A 14402-nucleotide genomic window follows, 5' to 3' on the forward strand; every position below is an offset into this window, starting at 1 on the left:
AGCTCTGTGTGTAGAAACCTTTTGGAATGTAGCCTACGATGCAAATGTCGGAGTCCATTTTGCTTCTGCCATCCTGTTTTCACAGTGGCCAACCAGATGCCAATGGAAAACTTGCAAGCACAAAACCCGCACGGATGAAATTTCTAGATATAAATAACTATCAGCTGCAAGAATTTGGTCCGTAAGGACTTTTCAACAAAACCGGACAGTTTGATTCGTATTAGAATTAGTGTCGAACAGACGGATTGGTAACAACTTACAAGGGTTGATGTGCGTAGCTCTCAGCAGCGCGTTCTTGGTCTGATTTAAATCATGAGGATCATCACATTGTTCAAGCTTAGTCACAGCAGAGGAAGTTGTGGTAAACCACTTCTGTTTTGACAATGAAGTTAAATGTCATTTAGAAGTCAGCCAGCATATCACGTAGGTTCAGTAAATCCTGCAAATTAAGCCAGTAATAGAAATAAGGTTCGTTTTAGAAGAAGGACTGAATTTCAGGAAAATCACAAAGGAGAAACAAATATATTTGCATAATAAATTTCCAATAAGACTCTTTCTTTCTTTTCTTTTACAGCCTACCTAAAATCCATAAAGGGAATAAGTACCTCAGGGTACAATTTCATTCTTTAGCATTTTTTCTACGTTTGTGGATTAACTTTGTAAGCCATTTGTTCCTTTGATTCCCTCTTACATACGAGATTCCATGGACTATAAATAAGAGCAACGTAATAGAAGCGGATGATAGTGACACTTTAATAACAATAGATGTGCAATAACTCTATACTAGTATTACCTCTTGACTCTACATCCTAGGAAGGAAATCAGAAAGACATCCTGCAACCCATTTTTCCCCCTCTTGGTGACAAAAATAGTTTTGTACAGGAACTATTTCTTGTTTGACAAAAGGGGTGGGGAGCAAAATGAAGAAAAAGATGTATCCGTTGGGTGTAGCCTCTGGCTGTAGTGATGCCCAATTTATGAATGGAATATATATGAAAAGAGATTTGTTCATTCTTTGAAGAATCCATATGTCATGTGATCTGGTGACATTCCATTGTGGTGTTTGATCCAAGTTAATGGTGGCAACCATAACCTAGGTTTGTTGATCAGTGAAATATACTCAGAGTCGAGAGTGGATTTCATGCTCTTTATTCAGCTCATAGTGGTAAGGAGGAATGGAAGTTCCCCCAGAATGTCTGCCTTATATACATTATTTACACAATGGGCCCCAAGTGATTGGCTAATTCCGGGATTCTCCTGTAGGCTAATCAGGTTGCGGATTCCCTTCCACCTGGAGCTGGATTGGGCGGCTCAATCAGACCAATTCTGAATCCTAGTGTTCTAGGACCAATCAGACTGCTGCCTTTTGGATCCTATTCAACTCAGTACATAACAATCAGCTTAATAATGTTCATTCTTTGAAGAATCCATATGTGATCTGGTATATACCATAATGGCCTGAATATAACCTCACTTTTCCCTAAATTCCAACCTTGAAAAGTTAAAGTGCAGCTTATATTCACAACCTTACAGTATGCAGCCAGGAGCAGCGAGGAATGGAGCGGCTTATATTTGGGTATTTTTTTCTTTTTTCTTTTCTTTTTCCCCTTCCAGTTTTAAAGGTGCAACTTATATTTGGGTGCGGCTTATATTCGGGCCAATACGGTATATTACAGTTGGAGGGGAGAAGCGAGAATTTGGGGGGGGGGGAATTTTTGAGTGGATTAATTCCAAAGCTACTAATATCCACTTTGATATATGTCAGAATTACAATAATTTTTGGTTGTTTTTAAAAAATTATTTGCTTATTAAAAAGGAACATAAACACTCGAGCACATCTATAGAAAGTCCATGGATGGAAAAACCTGCTGTAATAGATCTTAGCCAACACTTTTGCATAAATATTGGACTCTCGGTGCATCCCTGAGCTATTAGAAGCAGACCCCACAATTCTAGAAGGAGACACTAGAGAATTGCTTTGCTATGTTTCATAGGATGCAGTCTGCAGATGGAAAGGAAAGAAAATAAATAAATATTTGAACTTGATCCTCTACTGACACCTGGTGGCTTTTATTTTTAACGACTTCCTAGGTATTAGCGTATTTTTCGCTCTATAACACGCACCTGACCATAACACGCAGGTAGTTTTTAGAGGAGGAAAACAAGAAAAAAAATATTCTGAATCAAATGTTGTACTAAACTATTTATTAAACAACCGGTATATCAGAATCATATTACAACCATGTAAAGTGAACAGCAGTCAACAGTGAACAGCATTAAGAACCATCATCACTGTCATTAACAAATGAAGAGAGAATTTTAGGTTCGAGTACTCTTCTAGTCTTCTGTGAACCCCAAGAACTCATCAGTGCCAGAGTCAGAATTTATGAAGTTCAGCTGCTCACAATCACTGGCATCACTTTCTTCGCCATCTTCATATAAAATGTCATCTTCTTTTGAATCCAAACCATTGCTAATGCCACATTTCTTGAATGACTGTGCAACGATTTCCTCCTTCACCGAGTGCCATGATGTTTTCACCCATTCACAAACTTGAGTGATAGTGGGCCTCTTCATTCGTCCAATAGGTGTCAGATCATGATTACCAGCAGCCATCCATTTGTTCCACTCTTCTCCATAAAGACCTTAAATGGCTTGTTGATGGAAACGTCGAGAGGTTGCAACTGGCTGGTAAGACCTCCAGGAATTACAGCTAGATGAGTCTTCGCTTCTTTAAAACACTTTTTTGTACTTTCGCTAATATGTGCTCTAAACTGGTCCAGTACTAATAAGGCAGGTTTTTTCAAAGGCCCTCCAGGACGCTTGGACCACACTTTTTCAACCCATACTCTCATTCCATTTTCCTCCATCCATCCTTTCTCATGAACATGTACAACAATTCCTCGTGGAATCACTTCTTTAGGAAATGTTTTCCTTTTGAAAATTAACATGGGTGGCAATTTGGTGCCGTCTGCACAGCAAGACAACACAACCGTGTAATGGGTTTTCTCATGTCCGGAGGTTTTCACAGCAATAGTTTTGGCACCTTTCAGATCCACAGTCCTATTAGATGGCACATCAAAGGTTAGCGGGACTTCATCCATATTCCCAATCTGGCCAATTTCAAATCCATTTCTCTTCCTAGCATCAATTACAAATTTATGAAAAGACAGAATCTTTGATTCATATTCTTCTGGCATTTTTTGTGCAATTCTAGTTTTCGTGCGCATAGAAAGGCCACATCGCTTCATAAATCTGTAGCACCATGATGGTGAGCCAGTAAAATCATGAATGCCTTTCTCTAAAGCAGTGTGTTTGGCTTCATATATTATCATTTTTGTGGAGACTGTGATGCCATTATTCCGGTGATGTGTGATCCATTCTTTCATGGCCACGTCCAACTGTGGCCACTTTGCAGCATGTCCACGAAAAGTGTGCTTACTTTTATCTGCTTTTTGCAGCTGATCCTCCTGTTTCCTCCAATCTCTTATCATTCTTTCTGTTGGAGGTGGCCCAAAATGTCTCTCTGCTGCTCTGTTTCCATGCTCCTTAGCATATTTTACTACTTCTAGTTTAAAAGGAATTTTATATGCTAGTCTTCTCTGCTTTATCATCCTTATCAGAACGGGGGAGGTTTTCTGCAAGAAAATACAGTTTTCTGCAAGAAAATGATGAAGGAACTGTCAGTAATGTATGGTACGGTATATCCAATACAGTGAAGAAGGAAGGGGGTGGGGGGAAGCTCACATTTCTCCTAGGCAAAGCAGCCAACTCCTATAGGCCTAGGTGCCTCCCCCCCCCATTAATATTTGAGGGAGTCATCCTCCCCCCATGCTGATGGGCATTGCTATTCATATAAGGTACCAGTGTGCATGCACTTTGTCTTGAGATCATTGCAGTCTGTGAGATGGGGCTTACCTGTACCTGCCCCCCCATATTTTATTGAAGTTGGAAGAGGGAGGGAGAGCTCACATTTGTCCTAGGCAAAGCAGCCAATTCCTATGGGCCTAGGTGCCTCCCCCCATTAAATATTTGAGGGAGTCATCCCCCACTCCCCATTGTGGTATGTGAGGTGGGGCTTACCTGGCTGCCCCCCAATATTATTTGAAGTTGGAAGAGGGAGGGAGGGAAGGAAGGAAGAGAGAGGGGGAACTCACCTTTGTGCAGCTGCCTTGCCTTGAATGAGAGCACAAAGAGGAGGAGACGCAGGGACACGAGCCTTGTAAGCCGCTTTGTTTGAATTTACCGGTGAGGTGCTGGGGGATGGACGGAAGGGGATGCCCTCTTTGTCCCTCCTTCCGGCTCATTGTAAAGAAAGCAGAGTAAGAGCTGCTTACATGTGTGTAAGGGAGAGCCATAGAGCAGGCAGACACTGAGAAAGAGAGGCTGTCTTCCTTCTCCGACCCTGGCTTTTACACGCGTTCAGCTGTTGCCGGCTTCCGAGCTGCCTCTCTTCTCCCACCTCCCCGAAAAGCCATAGAGCAGGCAAGCCGGCAAGCAGGCAGACACTCTGCGCTCAGCTGATGCCGGCTTCCCAGCGACAGGAGAGGGCAGGCTGCCTTGCCGGCTTCCCAGCGACGGGGGAGGGGAGGACAGGCTGCTGGAAAGCCATAGAGCAGGCAAGCAGGCAGACACGCTGCGCTCAGCTGATGCCGGCTTCCCAGCGACAGGAGAGGGCAGGCTGCCTTGCCGGCTTCCCAGCAACAGGGGAGGGGAGGACAGGCTGCTGGAAAGCCATAGAGCAGGCAAGCAGGCAGACACGCTGCGCTCAGCTGATGCCGGCTTCCCAGCGACAGGAGAGGGCAGGCTGCCTTGCCGGCTTCCCAGCGACGGGGGAGGGGAGGACAGGCTGCTGGAAAGCCATAGAGCAGGCAAGCAGGCAGACACGCTGCGCTCAGCTGATGCCGGCTTCCCAGCGACAGGAGAGGGCAGGCTGCCTTGCCGGCTTCCCAGCGACGGGGGAGGGGAGGACAGGCTGCTGGAAAGCCATAGAGCAGGCAAGCAGGCAGACACGCTGCGCTCAGCTGATGCCGGCTTCCCAGCGACAGGAGAGGGCAGGCTGCCTTGCCGGCTTCCCAGCAACAGGGGAGGGGAGGACAGGCTGCTGGAAAGCCATAGAGCAGGCAAGCAGGCAGACACGCTGCGCTCAGCTGATGCCGGCTTCCCAGCGACAGGAGAGGGCAGGCTGCCTTGCCGGCTTCCCAGCAACAGGGGAGGGGAGGACAGGCTGCTGGAAAGCCATAGAGCAGGCAAGCAGGCAGACACGCTGCGCTCCTCCCGCCTGCATTCGCTCCATAACACGCACTCACATTTCCCTTTGTCTTTTAGGGGGGGGAAAACTGCGTGTTATGGTCCGAAAAGTACGGTAACTTCTAGTTGAGGGATAAAGATAAGGCAGTGATGACCAAACTTGGCCCTCCAGCTGTTTTGGAACTAGAATTCCCATCATCTCTAGCTAACAGGACCAGTAGTCAGGGATGATGGGAACTGTAGTCCCCAAACAGCTGGAGGGCCAAGTTTGGCCATCACTGGTACAGTATAAGGAATCTGTGGCATTCAATATTGCTGGACTATGCCTCCCATCACCCCTGACAATTGTCCATACACCATACCAGGAGTCAGCAAACTTTTTCAGTAGGGGGCCGGTCCACTGTCCCTCAGACCTTGTGGGGGGCCGGACTATATTTTGGGGGAAAAACAACAACAAATTCCTATGCCCCACTGAAATATACTCAAGTCGAGAGTGGATTTCATGCTCTTTATTCAGCTCATAGTGATGAGGAGGAATTGAAGTTCCCCCAGAATGTCTGCTTTATATACATTATTTACACAATGGGCCCCACGTGATTGGCTAATTCTGGGATTCTCCTGTAGGCCAATCAGGTCGCGGATTCACTTCCACCTGGAGCTGGATTGGGTGGCTCCTGTGGACCATTCAGACTGCTGCAGTCTGGAGCCTATTGTTCTATGACCAATCAGACTGCTGCATTCTGAAGCCTATTGTTTTCAATTCAATAGATTTTATTGCATTAGCCGTGTGGCCATAGCATGATATACATAGAAATAACAACATAAAATGGGGGTGGGGAGGTAAAGGTAGATATCGTCCTGGGCGAATGCTTAAAGAAAAAAAAGAGAGATAACAAAAGCGACAGGGGATTTAAAACATCGAGTGACCGATAGTACAAAAACAAAAAGACAAAAAACTGCTGAGGCTGGAAGAGGATCGCTAAAGGGTCCTTCAGCTCCTCAGATTTGTCCTAGCTCCATTGTCCTTGTACAATAAGGCTACTTGGAACTATGTTCGATTGTGCGGCGTATCGACTGCAGCTGTGGTGTTAAAGAAGAAGTTAGTGCCGCTTTCCTCTTCATCACACTGAGCAGGAAGTTAGCTGTCATCTCGGTAATCCAACAATCAGAATCCTGCAAAAAAAGGGACACTATCCAGGGCTGGATTGGGAGATGAAACTTGTTCACGAGAGGAGTTAAAAACCGAGATCTTTCATCTGTCCAGTTGCGACAGAAGAGCATTACATGTTCCATAGTCTCCAGAGCCGTGTCATTACAGGTGCATGTTCTATTTGCGATGGGAACTCTGGAATAACGACCCGACAGAACTGCTGTAGGAAAACAGTTGAGACGGGCACAGGTAAAGGCCCTTCGCTTAGCCTCCGAAGAAATTGTGAAGCAGTATAGAGGGATCCCTTCAGGGGGTGGAATAGCTAGGGCTAGGCCTGAACACGGCCCTCTTGCATGGGAAGCTGTGTTGGAAAAGTCAAGTTGCTGTAGCTTCTTTTTAATTGGAGGTAGGGCCGCCGGACTGATACACTCTAAGTTAAGAACAGTTTTGCAATTCAGATTGAGAAGAGAGCGGAGTTTGAGGTTAATTGTAGTTTTCCAAGGAGAATTATGAATATCTCTTAGGATCAGATTGGAAAAACCACTTCTAATTCGAGCATCCGATGCTAATAGGTGGGAGCTATAGGAAATGGCTCGACTCCAAGCTCGTTTTACAATTGAGGGCTGGGCGAACTCAAGTCGTAGGGCTGCACCTGAGACACATCTCGGGACGCCGGAAAGAGATCTCAGAAACATATGAAGTGGGCGATCCAAGTTACCTGATATTGCTGTAGTCCATACTTCACAGCCATATAATCATTTAGGGACAACTTTGGCATTAAATATTTGAATTGCTGCTGGAAGGTGTTTGCCGCCCTTCTGGTGGTAAAATCGGACAATGGCATTAGAGGTCGTCGTTGCTGCAAGAAAGGCAGATTGTAGATGGGTAGTCCAGGAGAGATTATAAGTGAATATTAAGCCTAGATATTTAAAGGCTTTTACCTTTTCTAAGTAGCCACCTGTGATCTTAAGCGGCTCCAGCTTGAGTTTGCGGGAACGAGTGAAGTGGAGGACTTTCGATTTTTTATAATTAATATTAAGAGCTTCCGCCTTACAATAGGCGATAAATGCATTAACTGCATTTGCTAGGTCCGCAGCTGTTCTGGATAAGATGACGGCATCATCTGCATAGAAAAGGGAAGCGACGGGGTGGCCTGCTAAGTGAGGAGGATACTTAGATGCTAGCTTCAAAGGGGAAATTGCATCCTGAAGATAGAGATTAAACAATAAAGGGGCCAAGAGACAACCTTGTCGGACGCCCTTGGCCGTTGGGAATGAAGTGGTAAGGGAGCCGTTGGGACCACTTCGGACGCAAGCTGTGGTGTTTGAATAAAGGGAAATAATTAGGGAGAGGAGGTGCGGATCAATTCCCAGATGGGCAAGTTTGGACCATAATCTCTGCCTAGGAATGGAATCAAAGGCGGCCTCCAGGTCCATGAAAGCGGCAAATAGGTGGCCTTGCCTTGGAGCAGTATATTTACTGGCAAGGTGATAGAGAGTTAGACAGTGGTCCATGGTTGATGCTGACTTTCGGAAGCCAATCTGTTCTAGCGGTAGAATGTTCCTCTCCTGGACCCATGAAAGAAGTTCTTCCAGTAAAACAGCGGCAAATATTTTCCCCGGAATAGATAATAAACTGATGGGGCGATAGTTCCTAGGGATGTTTGGCTGGCCGCCTTTGAAGATCGGAACTATTATAGCTTCTCTCCAGGAGTCGGGGATGTCTAGGGCGGAGGAGATAGCGGTGAATACAGGAGTCAGCTGTTCGCTCCACCAAAGAGGATCAGTCAGGAAAAGGTCCAACGGGACCATGTCTGGGCCGGGGGCCTTATTCCTTCGCATGGACATTATGATGTTGAAGATGCGAGTTGAGGTAAAGTTTATTGAGGAAGTGGGACTAAGAGAACAGGAACAGAGGTCCAACGTGGATTGAAGGAGATCTGTAGGATGATTTGGAGAAGCGAAACTGGTTGAATAATAGGCAATCCATTCGTCAGCAGAAATCTGGGTAGCTGAGTTGAGTGGTGCCGAAGGTCTAACTAAGCGCCAGAAGGAGCGGGAGTCACGCCTCTCTACAGCCGAACGAAGAGTGGACCAAGCCTCAAGAATGTGCTGCTGTTTCTTGCAATGAATCATGTTTCTGTATGTCCTTTTAATATCTATGAGCTTTGCACGGGTTTGGGGGTCGTTAGAAAATTTGATGATTCTGACCATTTTCCTAATTCGCCTTCTTAGGGCTTTACATTCCTTGTCAAACCAAGGTGATTCAGAGAAGAGGCGTTGGTGGATAGGCAAGGTGGTGGTTGTGTAAGTTGTTGAGAAAGCATCAATTAACTTCCGGTATTGGTCAGCGGGCAGAATTGGGTCAGAGGGAACTACAGACATATCAAATGATTTTTGTATGTCCTGGGCAAGAGAGGAACTGAGGCTTGTCCATTTCTTTGTTTTGTATACAGGGTGGCTTTGTGCCGTGGAACTATAGTTTGAGGGGGCTGAAAATGGCTCTATTAGGTTTAACAATAGAGTCAATGGAAGGTGGTCACCACCAAAATATTCAGCCACTTCCATTTTTGTAGAAATTGAGAATAGCTCCGGCGTCAATAAAATGTAGTCGACAACACTGGTTCCCCGGGAAGTGATGCACGTTAACTGCTGCGAGGACAAGGGAGTGATGTTACCATTCGCGATGCAGAGATCGTTTTCTACGGCCAATTTGGCCATCAGCCTCCCCGATGCATTTGTTATAGGATCAAGAGAGCATCTGTTTCCCCAGGGGGGCTGCAGGGGATTGTCCAGGAGTGCTGCGGGAGATAATATATCATCGTCGTTGGGACCTATTCTTGCATTAAAGTCGCCTAAGAGGATTTGAGGAAGTCCTGGGTTAGTTGTTTGAAGATCATGGAGCCAAGACGAAAGTTCAGACCACCTTTCATTGCGGTCGAAATCATTAATTACTGGGGGCAGATATACTGTAGTTATCAACCATGGGCTTTTGGTCTTTGAAAGATGGATCTTTAAGGTGAGAAAGTAAGGGGAAGATTTAATTTCCTCGCAAATAGTGAGGGATAAGCTGGTTGAAATAAGGCAGGCGAGGCCAACTTGGCGGCGACCCCTGTTGGTTAGTTTACGAGCACAGGAGCTAAAGGAGCAATAATTTGGGAGAGCAATACTTTGTTGGGACCAGGTCTCTTGGAGGCACACAATGTCAAAAGAAGAGATGAAGTTTATTGCCTCAGGATCCATTTGCTTTGTCGCCCAGCCGTTAACATTCCAGGAGACAATTTTAAGGCTCTGGGATGGATTGGATGCGTCTTTCAAGGAAAGAACTGCTTTTGCTTGATTTGTGAGTGAGGATTCAGTCTGTTGATACCTAATGATGTCGAATTTCCGCGGAGATAGGGAGCCGGCTGGTGTTTGCCTCTGGTCTGATCTTTGTCAATTATTTCCGAAGGTGCTTTTAGGGATTACTCTTTTATGAGTCGGCCCATTGCTCTCCATACATGGCAAACTAGCCAAGTGTTCTATAGTTTCGGCTGTTAAGTGTTGAATACTGACATTAGTGGTCACCGGGCCTTTGAAGTGTGTTATCTCTTTCCATAGGCATTCTTCCGGTACCTGATTGTGGCCTAATTCTGCCTTGTCTAGGTACCTCAGCTTGTCCCAAGAGCCTGGTGAGTTCACCTTAGGGATGGTTCTCCTTATTGGAGGTGGTGTAGTGTTCTCTTCAGTGTGCTGGGCTTCCTTGATTGGAGGTAGGTTAATCTCAGCCATTGTCTGGAGGTAGCGTGGCCGACAGGCCGCTGGGTTTTGTTCTTGTATAGGGTTCAGATTATAGGAAATCTGGTCCTTTTTATGGGCGTCCGCATTGATTTCCTTATTTATATCTCTCCCAGCCAGCTTAATTCTTAGCATATCTAATCTTTCTAATATTTCAGTTTGTATTGGAGATGGAAAATGGCAAAATTGCCTAATTAAGGTATTTTCTTCCACGGAGAAAAGGTCCTCATCTTCATTCTCTTGAAATTGCAGGTCTTGCAGGTGAGCATCTTTCCTTTTTAGTTTTTGAAGCTCTTGTTTCTGGAGACCAGGCCAGGTTTTGGGAGGTTGTTTCTCCTTACTAGGGTTTACATGCTTAGCTTCCAGAAGGGGATTCAGTGGTGCCTTGTTTTCAAAAAGTCTGAGAATTTTTATCTGGGCCTTTAAGAATGTATATCTTGATCTGTAGATAAACTTGGCCAGGTTCGGGTCTCTAAATGTGATCATTGCTCTCACTGAACAGCCATCATGATGCAAATAATCTACAGAAGTAATGTCATATGGCTTTACTGCTCCTGGCAATATATCATTCAGAATGTTCAAGGAGCTCATTCTTCGATCTTTCCCTGTAAGGAAGCCCTTTGATTTTGGGAAGTTTGTAAATACCAGTTTTTGGGGATTTAAAATCAAGTTCCAACATCTTGCCTGAGTAAAGGCTTGCCCATCTTGTATAATGTTGTCATCACGATTGGGCATTACATCGTTCCCATTTCCCGATTTGCTAAGCGATTTGCTGCCTTCATTATTAGGCACCACTTCTCCCCCAGAGTCCAGCTCACTGAGTGAACTGTTACCAGAGCTCTGGGGCGTTGCTTCCATCCTCCCATTTAGTTCTAAACTCTGGTTCGGAGATGCTACCTTAGCCATTAGCTGTGGCGATGACTTCTTTTTTCCCTTCCTACCTTTCTCTTTTTTATCTCGTGCAGCAGCTTTATTTGAGTCCGATGGGAGTAGATTAAATAATTTCTGCCATTGTTTATGTCGGCTTATCTTTATTTTCCTTGTTGTTTTAATGTTCTTAGTTTTCTTTCCCCTGGCTTTTGGTCTATTTTTTCTGCAATTTATTGGTTGTTACTGATTGTCTCATCTTCACAGGTTCATCTGGGTTATGCACAAGTTCATCTGGTTTATGCACTTGGGGTGCATCAGTTGCTGTTGCCTCTTTTGGTTGGGGAATAAAATTTTCCACAAGGGTCAGCAATAACCCATTTGTTATTGTCAAGTAATTTTTTATATTGGAAAGGTCTGTATTTATATCTTGGAGGTGGGCCTGAAAGTGGCCATCACTCGGTTCAGTTTGAGTATATTTAGAAGTGGGCGCTTGGTCTTGGTGGCATGTTGTTAATTCTGCCAGGGGCCGCTGATTATAGGTGACAGAAATATTTTCCTCAAGTTTCTCCGCTAGAACTAGCTCTTGCGCCAAGCTTCTTGGGGAATTTGTGTTTCCAGAGTTTTGTTGAAGCTCTTTGAAGTAATGTGACCGGTCAAGATAAGTAAGGGGGGGAGGAGTGACTTCGTCAATAATTAGTTCAATTTGTTCACTCATGCATTCCTCCCTCTTAGGGAAATAATTTATAATTTTACTTTGTCTCTTTCCAGGTCCCGGGGGGCTAAGTGGCGTATCTGGCAAGATACCCAACTCCTTACATATCTTTCTGGTGAGGACCATGTTGGGTAGTTGTCTTCCAATTAGAAAGCCAGTTGTCCCCAAGTGTTTCTTGGACCGATGGGTGAATAGGGGTGTATCTGCAGCTTTCTCCTGCTTAGCTCATCAGCGAGCACTGATTCTCAATATGTTTCTTTGGTGAAGCTGGAAAAGGGAGGAAGGGAGGAAGGTTTAAGAGCTCTTCCGTCAGCTCCCAGTATCCTTTTACTGATAAAAGCTGATAGAAGCTGGGGGTTCATCTCAAAAAGATGGCGGCGCGTGTAGATGCAGCGGCTGGTTGCTCCTCAACTCAGAATTTGGCTTTTTTGTCCTGCCAAAATAGACTTGTTTATAGTCGGCAGGACATGTTATCTATTCGGCTAAGGAGTGAGTGCTGCACAAATTGTGAGTGTCTCCGCGTCTGCAAGGAAGATTTTTTGACTTCAAAGAACTGGGGAGTAAAGAGACACAGGAGAGACCGTAAACAGAAGAGAGGCTGCAGAGGAGGAAGGCGTTTAAGGCAATTAAGGCTGAAGACACAACATTATAACTTACCGCTTCCCAGCATTTTCTATGCGAATGTGAGATCTTTGGTGAATAAGCTGGAGGAGTGGAAATTGTGGATAGCAACGGAGAAAACTGTGAGTGAATGCTGTCTTCTGCTGCTTACAGAAACTTGGCTGACACCAATTATTCCTGACTCAGCCATAGAACTAACAGGCTATACAGTGTTCCGCCATGATAGAACAGAGGACTCTGGTAAAAGTAGGGGGGGAGGTTTGTGTGCATACGTGAATAACAGCTGGTGCACAAACCACGCTGTGATAGCCAGTCATTGCTCCCCAACTGTGGAATTTATGACGCTTAAATGCAGACCTATATATCTCCCCCGAGAATTTACAGCAGTACTGATAACTATAGTATACATTGCACCTGATGCGAACATCAATGAGGCAATGGGTCTTCTGCATGATGCCATCAGCAGACAACAAGGCAAGTATCCTGAGGCTGCATTTCTTGTATGCGGGGATTTCAACCAGGCAGATTTGAAAGTGGTCCTACCTAAATTCTATCAACACATAAAGTGTGCAACCAGGGGAGAAAGGACTCTGGACAGGCTGTATACAAATGTCAAACAGGCCTATAAGGCCGAACCACTGGCACATCTAGGCCAATCTGATCATGTGTCCCTGCTCCTGACTCCTGAATATATTCCATTGAGGAAACGGACTCCAGCTATAAAGAGGGATATTACAATATGGCCAGCTGAAGCATCCCAACAACTACAAGACTGTTTTCATGACACCGATTGGGAGGTATTCGCCCAACAGGATGTAGAGACTCATACTGAGCAAGTGTTGGACTATATTAGGTTCTGCACTGAAAATGTAACACGGAGGCGCCGGATAAAGATCTACCCAAACAGGAAGCCCTGGATGACACGGGAGGTCCAGGGGTTGCTAAAGGCAAGAAACACTGCTTTCAGAAGTGGAAATAAGTCGTTGTACAGCTTAGCTAGAGCGGATTTAAAGAGAGGTATCCGTGTAGCAAAGGAGGCGTATAGACAGCGGCTGGAGAATCATCTACAAAGTAACAACACCAGGCAGGTGTGGCAAGGTGTACAAGAATTAACAGGGTATAAATCCAAGGATTCCCTGGCAGACGAGGGAGGGGCATCCCTCGCAGAGGATTTGAATGCCTTTTTTGCCCGTTTTGAAGTAACATCTGCAGCAACACCTGCTGAGGCTTTACCACCACCACCACCACTCCCTGTGAAGGCCTTGCCACCATCACCATCATCAGTACAAAGGAATGTAGTAGTCTCTGTGGAAAAAGAAGAGATGAGGAAGGTGTTGAAGGGAATCAACCCAAGGAAGGCCACAGGGCCAGATGGGGTAGCTGGAAGGGTATTGAGAGACTGTGCAGATCAACTAGCAGGAGTTTTCACTGGGATCTTAAATCGATCCCTAGCCCAGGCTATTGTTCCATCCTGCCTAAAGTCCTCTACTATCGTTCCAATAGCAAAAAAATCTAACCCGGAAGATCTGAATGACTTTCGTCCAGTAGCACTCACACCTATAATCATGAAGTGCTTTGAAAAGCTGGCACGAAATTATGTCATTGCCTGCCTACCAGAGGGACTGGACACATTCCAATTTGCTTATAAAACGAAAAGATCGACAGAGGACGCTGTGGCGATTGCCCTCCATGCCGTTCTTGCACATTTGGAGCAGCGGGGGGGGGGTTATGCCAGACTGCTTTTTTTAGATTTCAGCTCGGCATTTAATACCATTCTACCACAACGTCTGATGTCTAAACTGGAAGATCTGGGGCTTCCGTTATCACTTTGTGGGTGGATATTGGACTTTTTGTCAGACCGCCCCCAGAGGGTTCGGTTGGGCCCTTATACCTCTAGTATGCTTAAGACTAACACAGGAACACCACAGGGATGCGTACTCAGCCCACTCCTATACATTCTCTACACGTACGATTGTGTCGCTGCTCACCCTAGCAATAGGGTTGTCAAATTTGCAGATGACAC

Source organism: Podarcis muralis, chromosome 9 (genome assembly GCF_964188315.1).
Source record: "Podarcis muralis chromosome 9, rPodMur119.hap1.1, whole genome shotgun sequence".
Taxonomy (NCBI): domain Eukaryota; kingdom Metazoa; phylum Chordata; class Lepidosauria; order Squamata; family Lacertidae; genus Podarcis; species Podarcis muralis.